The 9,911-nt window shown below is 41.6% G+C and overlaps 1 non-coding gene across 1 annotated transcript; it reads left to right on the top strand.

The window, feature by feature from the left end:
• The first annotated feature begins 1,183 nt into the window (after positions 1 to 1,183).
• Positions 1,184 to 1,346, top strand: LOC129078510 (U1 spliceosomal RNA). Its single transcript, XR_008529965.1, has one exon. It is a non-coding gene; the product is annotated as a U1 spliceosomal RNA (small nuclear RNA).
• Positions 1,347 to 9,911: the final 8,565 nt, after the last annotated feature.

Here is a 9,911-nt window from a genome sequence, read left to right as displayed (position 1 = left end):
CTCCTACTCCAGGAGGACCTCATCTGAATTTGAGTGATTACCTCTGCAATGACGGCGTTTCCACGTAAGTTCATATTCTGAGGTGCCTGGGGGTCAGGACTTCAACACATTGTGGCCCTACTCAACCTATAATGACTCCCTCCACCTGAATATCACAATAACCCTAACCAGTAGGTGCTTTACTCAAAGTTTTAGAAATAGAGGAGTTCTAAATTTTAAACTGTTATAAAATTTTGGCCATATATATTTGTAGTTGAAGTAATACATAAATAAACAAAATATTGCCAATTGTAGAGCCCTCTGATAATTAAGGCTGTCTTAGAGTTATTTCTGAGCAGTAAGAATGGGGGTAAACTTTTATTTTCTTTACTTGTACTTTCCCATATTACTTGTTTTTTCAAGTAGTCATATAATTTTTACTTTTTGACAGTTAATGATGGATCTAGATTTTCAGGGAAATGAAGAGAGCCAGTTTATTCTATCTGTGCTGAGCAGGTGATCACTAGGAGCTAAGCCAACGGGACATGTGTGGGACAGTGCAAAACAGCCAGAGGAGTCACAGTGAGGCCGGGCTCGGAAGGGGGAAAGGAGCTCTGAAATCGAACCTGGACATTCTCCACTCCAGCATCTTCCCAAGTGAGTCCCATGGGTTCTATGGGAATAAAATTGCGGCCAAGGAAATCTGGAACACAGCACTCCCTCTCTCCCTCTCAAGAAGTTACAGTGCACACATCTGAGAAGCCCTCCGTGGAGAAGCCCATCTGGCTCAGAATTTCCCAGACATCTGGATTCAGAACCTTTCTGAAAGTTGGCTTTTTTAGAACTAGTGTTTTACTCTGCTCTAGTCCAACTCTCATCTTCTAGGTAAGAAAACTGAGGCCCAGAGAGGTGAACCGAGGCCACACAACCAGTCCTGGGCGAAGCAGGACAGAAACCCAGTTCTCATGGTCATTGATTTGTCGCCATACCTGCTATTTCCTACATTTCTTCCTGCTCAGGGTTGGTGAGGCTCTGTCGGGAGTATTGGGAAGAGAAAGAAGATTTAGGAAAGCTATACTTACGGCAATAGAAGTGTATTTGTTTTGGACAGTTCTTGGTTGTTTTTAATTTTGCTATCTGTGATAATTTTCAAGTAACTTAAACAAATTTTAAAATATGCTTCTTTCAGAGACTACTATGTTTTATACTTACCTAGGAGGGGACTTACCATGATCACGAAGGCGGTTTTCCCAGGGTGAGGCTTATGCATTGCGCTCCAGATGTGCTGACCCTGCTATTTCCCCAAATGTGGGAAACTCAACTGCATCATTTGTGGTAGTGGGGGACGGCATTTGCGCTCTCCCCTGGAAGAAAAAATAAAAAGAGGCTACTATGTTAGAGGAGCCTTTTACTACTCTATCAAAAAGAGCTCCCCCAGAGCTCTGGACTGCTCCTTCCTAATCTAGAATTCAGCCAAGTTCTGTGCATGAGAAACTGCAGCTTTCACATTGAATCTCTACTTCATCTACATCAAATCTTCCACCGGCCACTGGCGGGACCCTCTCACGAGAGAGAAAGATAGACATCTGTGGTGACGTGGACCAGACAATAGGGTTCCCTGTGGGCCGGAGCTGACTTCTCTCTCCACACTGACTCAAAGCCAAACGCCAACAAAGCTGTGCCTCTCCCTGTTTCAGGATCCGCTTCTCAGGAGCCCTTTGTCCCTATGATGACACACAGTAAACAGCAGCCTGCTCCACTCTCTCGGAAATTCCACCAGGCTGAAAGGCTCAATCAGATGAACACACACAGGCCCTTCTTTTCTCTCTACTGATGGGCACCTACCATGAAGTCACAGTTGGCTCTATTGGGTTCTGGCATGACAGCCCCCAGCCTCCCCACCTAGAGCTGAGAAATAGCCTCAAGAAAGTGCCTAACTGTGTCGAGTGTAATGTCCTGGAGGCACACGTAACAAGAAATCAATTCTGACAAACACGTTGGGCACCTATTGTGTACACTGTCACATTCCTCTCAAAGTTGACAGTTGGAAAAAGAGACAGAGGCGTACGTGACTTTGATCCAAAACCCAAAATAGTGCTCAAAGACGGGCTTAAAATAAAATACATTGAAGCTCAAGGAAGTTAGCAATTGCTTTTGATTTAGGGGAGGTTTGGAGGAAAAGGCCTTGAGCGATGGGTGCATCCGTTTGCTGGTGGAGAGGGGTGGGAGATAAAGGCACTCCGCCAAAGGGGTCCGCTGAGGGGAGAGTGCGGACTTCTGGATGAGGGAAATATTTGAGCAGAGGTGAGTGGGGAAGGGTATGGATCTCCCAGAGTATTAGAGAAGTCTGCTGCTGCCGGGAGCGGGGAGCATCGGTGGAGAGGGGATGGAAAAGATAGATAGGGGCAAGACGTAGAGACCATGGACCTGTAGACAAGCAGCTGGATTGCGCTCCTGCACCTCTGCTCCATGCACTGACTTTGGGGAGGGAGAAGACATGCTTATAAATTGCATGGCTTTATTCATTATTATATTGAAACTGCTGCAGCCAAAGAAATTAAGATGTCATGCCATCTCTTATTTTGGACTGCCCTGGCTGGGTGGCTCAGTTGGTTGGAGTATCACCCATGCACCAAAATGGTGCAGGTCCCTTTCAGGGCACATACCTAGGTCGTGGGCTTGATCGCTGGTTGGGGCATGTATGGGAGACAACGGATCGATGTTTCCCTCTCACATCAATGTTTCTCTCTCACCCTCTGTCAGATTGATCTAAGATCAATAAACATATCCCTGGGTGAGGATTAAACTAAAAAAATGGACCTTCTGCCACAGTTAGTATAAAGCCACAACTAGTTTGAGAATATTTGTTGTTGTTATTATTTAGGGTGTTGTTGGTTTGCTTATGACCTAATATTTTTATTAAGTCTTATATGGAACTTTGGCATCCAGAGAAATTAGGAAGTTATTTCTGAGTTAACTTGTGTATGTAACATTCTGTGGTTAGGACTTATTATTTCTTCTCTTTTTAAAAGTACTGTTTGGCCCTGGATGGTGTGGCTCAGTGGATTGAGGACTGGCCTGTGAACCAAAGGGTCTCCAGTTTGATTCTCAGTCAGGGCACACACCTGGGTTGTGGGCCATGTCCCCAGTAGGGGGTGCGTGAGAGGTAACTACACATTGATGTTTCTCTTCCTCTTTCCCCCCTCCTCTCTAAAAATAAAAAAATAAAAAAATAAAAGTACTGTCTGTTTTTCTTCTAAACATGGAGAGCTTTGAGGTATGGGAATAATACCAGATCTATGCTTTAAAAAGATAACCCAGATTACTCTAGGGTCAATGTTTAGGATGAATTGGGTTAGATGGAGAGAAGTTACAGATGGGAATACTGGCTCAAGACCTAGCTTAGTGGCTTGCTTTCATTCATTTCTTCAGAAAATTGTTAGGAGTATTTACAATGCACCAGGTACTATTCTGGGCATCACAAATGTGAGAGTGAAGAAAGCAAGTGAAACACCTGGTCTGAGGCGCCCTTCCTTCTGGGGGAACATAGACAATAGACATATGAATCTTCAGTGTCGGGTATTGATAAGTGCTAAAAAGGAAAAGGCAGCAAGTGAGAAGAATAGAGGATGCTGGGTGGATCTCTTCCTCTTTTTAAAAATTATTATTGTGGTGAAATTGACACAACACAAAATTTACCACATTAACCATTTTTAGGTGTACAATTCAGTGGCATTACATACATTCACATTGTATGACCATAACCATCATCCATTTCCAGGACTTGTTAGGGGGGAGTTTGTTTGTAAAAAAAAAAAATTATTTATTTTTAGAGAGGGGAATGGAGGGAGAAAGAGAGGGAAAGAAACATCAATGTGTGGTTGCCTCACACATGGTCCCTACTGAGGACCTGGCCTGCAACCCAGGTATGTGCCCTAAACTGGGAATCAAACCAGTGACCCTTTGGTTTGCAGGTCAGCACCCAATCTACTGAGCTACATCAGCCAGGATGGGTGAAGCTCTTTCTGATAGAATAGTTGAAGTCTTCTCTAACACAATAGCCTCTGAACAGAACTCTGAATAAAGGGTGAGAATAGCCCTGACTGGTGTGGCTCAGTGGGTTGGATTTTGTCATCCAAACCAGAAGGTCCCTGGTTCAATTGCTGGTCAGGGCACCTGCCTAGGTTGCAGGCCAGGCCCCTGGTTGGGGGTTGTTTGAGAGGAAACCGATCAATGTTTTTCTCGCACGTTGAGGTTTCTTTCGCACACTGATGTTTCTCTTCCTCTCTTTCTCTCTCCCTTACCCTCTCTCTAAAAATAAATAAAATCTTAAAAAAAAAAAAAAAAGAGTGAGAACAGACTCTGAGCTCAGGTAAGCATGCTCCAGATCCTGGAAATAGTAAACTATCCCAATAGCCCTGGTGAGCATTGCTACAAAAAGGTTTACGGTACTGAAACCCCACCCCCAGAGGACAAAGGAGAAATACTTCCTCCCAGAAGTAATTCATTTAGTAGAGACGCCAACCCAGATCCATGAAAAGACAGACAATTTAGTGCAAACCACAAGATCTGAATCCTGGTAAGGATTTCGTATCTGTCCTGGGATCCCATACCAAAGAGTGTGTGGTGGTTGTGAACGCAAATTTATGAGTCTGTGAAGTCTGAATTTCCTTTTTGAGTTACAGGGCTGTCTTTCACCAGATGTATGAGTAAGAAGTCATGAGCTTTCTTTGAAACTGCCCTTTGGCCTATTGGTATGTGTTTTGCCTGTGATAGGATCAATTAGTCATACATTATGGAGTACATTCCATTTTTCTGGGTACAGAGAACAACAGGGAAATGTCTATTCTATCTCCTGTATGTAGTCAACAGAAATACTTTTAGACCTTAATCCATTCATCCTATCTAATAATTTTGTCATCCATGAAACCTTCATGTGTTCTGCAGTCTGCCCCTGACAGTTCCTGTTCAATGAAAGATCCAATCATGACTTCTGACTTATTTTGGATATTTGAAAAATGAACTTGCCTGTGGCCATACGTACAATAGTCACAAAACCAAGTCCTATGCCACAGCCCTGTAAGGGAAATTAGGCAATGCACAAAAGGAAAGAAAAGTGTTCTCCTTTTAGTTGCTCTTCTAATTTGCTTTCCCTGGAAATCTTCAGAGAAACTTGAGTATGTTTGCCTTAGGTGGATGCCTGTTTTCTCATGACAGGAAAAGCAGCAAGAGGGAGTGGAGCTGCTCTGCCTGTAAGGAGGGACAGCCCTGTCCATATAGACAGAGCCGGGGCAAATCCGTAGGGTAAGAACTTGAGAATATGTATAATGAATCGGCAGAAATTTCTACAAGGCTGATACAGCATGCAGTAGTTGGGATTAGATATATTGTATGTTTGGGCAGAGAAAGCAGAGATTCTACAGTTTATCACGGAGCTACAAGTACAATGTGACATGCTGAATAACCAACCCATCAAAAACTGCCCATCTCCCTGAGGTTTAATTTTACAGCTCCACAGTCCTTTATGAGAAGCCCTTGGGCCATATGTTTTGGAATCCCGAGTCTTTCAGAAATATGGTGTACACACTGAATGGCATGACTTAATACTTTTAGCAGAATCTAGGGTGGTAAACCATAATTAAACCCATGCATATATCCCCAGGGAAATGTATGATTATTTGTACCAAGTGGAATAAGGCAGGCTCATAAATAGACTGACATCATCAATTCAGGTCAGATTACTGCCAAAGTAGTTTAAGCACCAAATGTTTGGTTTCAGAGGTAAAACTCTGAAATTTCAGAAATGTGGCTAAGGAATTGTGGACCTATATAAACTTCCTCTGCATAATTCCAAAAAGCAAGCAATTGCTTGAACCAGTCTCATGATGGCTACGATGCTATGAATCAAGAATCTGGATCCGAGCTGGAATGAATTGCTCAACATCACATCCTTCTACACACAGTGGGTGTGCCTGGAGTAGGAGGTACTTTGTTGGGGGATATTTAGTGTATATTAGTGGGACCTGAAAACACACAAAAAAGAACTATTATGCACCTGCTGGATGTTTTTACCTGGCTTACCAGAAGGCAAAAACCCTATGAATCATACCCAGTAAGGCAGGTGCAGGTGCAGGCCGCAGGCAACCGATATCTCCCAAGTGAGTTTAAAGGATCCTATTACGCAGGATCCTAAGAGGTTGTTGCCTTGTTGCCTTGGGAAACGTGGGTACGGCTAATTAACTCAGCACTTCATTTTAGTGACTCTTCAGTTCTTGATACAATTTCTCACACTCATGGCTGCCTAAGAGTGGTCGGACCCACACTCGAGACATAGTTCTTCCGGAAGTTTTAATGTGGCACCTGTGGCTGCTCCATCTCTGAGGGAGTGCGCGGGCCATGCTCTCTAAAGAGGCCACACACTGGACTACTTCTGGGGCCTGTCTCCTAGGTTTCAGATTATCAAGTGCAACGCAAAGCAACCCGGACAATGCGGTTCATAGGATGACTTGGGAACCAGGTTCGTAGCTTTTTATTTTTTCCTCACTGTGGGGGTTTGCAAGTGAAGGAGCATAGAGAACTTTCTTGACAAGAGCATTTGGCCATATTAAGTCAATATATTTAATATTCTGCTTTTGACTTATTCATATTGGAAATGATACCTTGATAGGGAGACAATTCAATTTTTCAATTTTACACATTTATGGAGCACATGTTATGTGTCACTGTGCCAGATGTAAGCTCTCTCTATAAAGAGTTTACAGGCTAGAATATATATGTGGGTACATGTTGAATGTGTAACTAGGAGTAGCCTTAGGACTCCATTTTGACTGATGTAAGAAGAAAACCTTACAGCTGACGGGCTTTTGCTTACACTATCTGTTAGATGCCTGAAGGTGGAGGGACCACATTAGATCTATGAGAACCAAAACCACAGGCAAAAATGCCAGGGGTAAAAAACTGGAAAAGCTTTGTCCCCTCTTTTAATCTCAGAGTTGCTACACCCCAGAACTGGACTATCTGCCTCCAAATATTTTGGGATGTGGAATAAAATGAAGGCCTATCTTGTTTGGCCACTCTGGTTGAGATTCTGTTCTTTGTAGCTGATCATAATCCTGATGCAGTATCCTTCTAGATTTTTTCTCTGTCTATATAGATACATAATTTCTAACCCTAACAACAATCTATGAGGCAGGTAATGTTATCCTCATTTTTCAAAGGGAAAACAGGTCCAAGCAGGTCCAGTGAGCTTACCTTGGCCACACGACTAGAAGGTGAGTGCACTGGGATGTACGCCCAGGTCTGTGGGAGTCCAACGCGCATGCTCTGTCCCCTGTACCACGTGCCTCTCTCTAGAGTTCTTGGACTTGGCTGAGGAGGAGACGCCGCTAAGTCTCTTAAAAGTACCGGTGCACATTGTTACAAGATTTTGAACCAACAGCATTAATTAGAATTGGTTAAAAATAAAAATGCGTTAGCCCAGATCTTACTGCTTTTCATAATACTTTTCCTTTTTGCCCAGTTGTTTTCAGTCCCTGTTCATCTGTTTGCAGAGCTGTAGCTATTCTATACAGATCATTCATTGTTCTTTTTTCAGCCAACAATAGTATATCTTTTTTTTTTTTTTATAAGCATGTCCTCACCCAAGGACATGCTTTTTGATTTTAGAGAGAGGGAAAGTGAGGGAGAAAGAGAGGAAGAAAAACATCAATGTGAGAGAGCACCACAGATTGGTTGCCTCTTATAGTACGCGCCCCGGCTGGGGACCCAACCGGCAACCCAGGCATATGTCCTGACTGGGAATCCAACCTGTGACCCTTCAGTTTGTGGGATAACACCCAGCCAAATGAGCCACACTGGCCAGGGCAATAATATACCTTGATGTTTCTGTACATCTCACAATATTTTAATTTTTTTGACATCTGGGTTGTTTCCTCTTTTTGGCTATTATCAGTAAAGCTACTATGAACATTTATGTACAAATTTCTCTGTGAAGATGAATCCCCAGTTCTTTGAAATAAATTCCTAAGAGTGAATTCCTGGGTTATATAATAGCTGCATGTTTATTGTAGTATTTTCTTAAAAAACAAACTATTTTCCAGAAGGTATGCATCATTTCACATTCCCACCAGTAATGTATGTTGAACAATATTTTTGACTTAAAAAATACTGAATGCAATCTGTAAAATGAGGAGGAAGAAGGTGAGCATAAGTCTGTACTGTCGCTGCCCCAGATAAAACTTAGTTTGCATTTTAGTTTATTTTTGTTCTGGTTCTTTGGCGTATGTGTTTCATTTTTGCAGAGTGGTAATCGTAGTATGTGAATTTTGTATTCTGTTGTTTATACTGAATATTACATTGTAAGTACACATTATCCACAAGCTCCCTGAGGGCAAAACCTCCATTTTGTTCCTCATGGTATCACCTGTGCTTAGCATAATAGAGTAAAGCTGGCTCAAAAAATATGTGTTGACTGAATAAATATTGTTACATACTTCATAGTTAAACGTGTATGCCCACATAATGTTCCTTTTAGTGAATATGACTTAATTTACTTAACTTCCCCTTCATTGTGGAATATTTTCAGTTTTCCATTTTTTGTTTATGAATAATGTGTTGATGAAAAGTTTTGTGCATATAGTTTTCTTGCATTTGTGCTTATGATAGGGACCCCAGGGTAATATGACAGGGACAAATAATTTGGGCATTTTTTAATGTCTTGATGTATTTTATGAAAATGTTTTTTGAAAGGCAGGAGCAGTTTATTTTTTTATTATTTGTTTGTTTGTTTGTTTGTTTTAGAGAGAAGGAAAAAGAGGGAGAGAAACATCACTTTTTGCCTCTCGCATGCCCCCAGCTGGGGACGTGGCCAGCAACCCAGGCTGCTCCCTGACTGGGAACTCATCTGGCAACTTTTCAGATCACAGGCTTGCGATCAATCCACTGAGCCACACCGACCAGGGCAAAAGCCAGGAGCAGTTTACAATGGCAATACCAATGTAGCAGTTTCACCACACCCTCGCCTATTCTGGTTTTTGTTGTGGTTTTAAATTGGTGCAATTGATTTAAGTGGAAGGATCCCTTAATCAATTAGTATGCTTACATAACCTCGGTTTATTGTCACAGGCATGCTATGACAAACAAGTACCCATTTAAATGTAAGCCCATTATTTCAGTTATGTCTCCAAAACCCCCGCTCTTAATTACCCAGTGCATAATGAGCACAGGTGTAATTCAACTGTATCTTGGCTTCTAATTTCTATGAGTGTCCCATACACCTTGGCCTATACAATTTTAGTTGTAATTATTACAGAACTATTATTTTTTTATCTACAGCTTTTTAAGAATCATAATGAAAAGGTGATTTTTACATTAAACATTATAATCATATTTGAGTATTCTACAAAGTGATTCAATGAATATATCCATATATATGTATCTCTATGTTTATATATCTATATCTATATCTATATATTTCTATCTCCATCTTTCTCCCTGGAAATTCATTGGCAATTTTTGGTCCAGGAAAACTATGCTTTTGTGTGTGTGTTTAAATTTAATATTCACCATAGGCTTGACTAAAACTACAATGATCTTTGGACTGCTAACAAGTGATCAACTGAGAGCATTATTTCTTTATGAGTTGCTTGTCAAAGTCCAAATAAGTAATGTTGAATGCCACAAAGCAGGCAGTGTGCTACTTACTTGAACTGATAGCTTCTTAGCAAAACTTCCAAGCTTTGGCCACAGAAACAGTGAATCTAGAGGTAATCCTTGGCTCTACACAGGGTTTATAAATTGCACGAATTAAGGTATCACACCAAAGTAGATGGACTATAAAGCTTGTTAATTGGCATCAAAGTAATTATCCTTGTCATTGTTGAGCGTGGAGAAGCGATTGTCCTTGACTACTCTCTTGCCCTTCTTCTCAACAC

Source organism: Pteronotus mesoamericanus, unplaced genomic scaffold (assembly GCF_021234165.1).
Source record: "Pteronotus mesoamericanus isolate MK-2021 breed Mesoamerican mustached bat unplaced genomic scaffold, CSHL_Meso_final contig_73, whole genome shotgun sequence".
Lineage (NCBI taxonomy): Eukaryota > Metazoa > Chordata > Mammalia > Chiroptera > Mormoopidae > Pteronotus > Pteronotus mesoamericanus.
The sequence above is the reverse complement of the archived record's forward strand: the minus strand, read 5'-3'. Positions and strand labels throughout refer to the sequence as shown.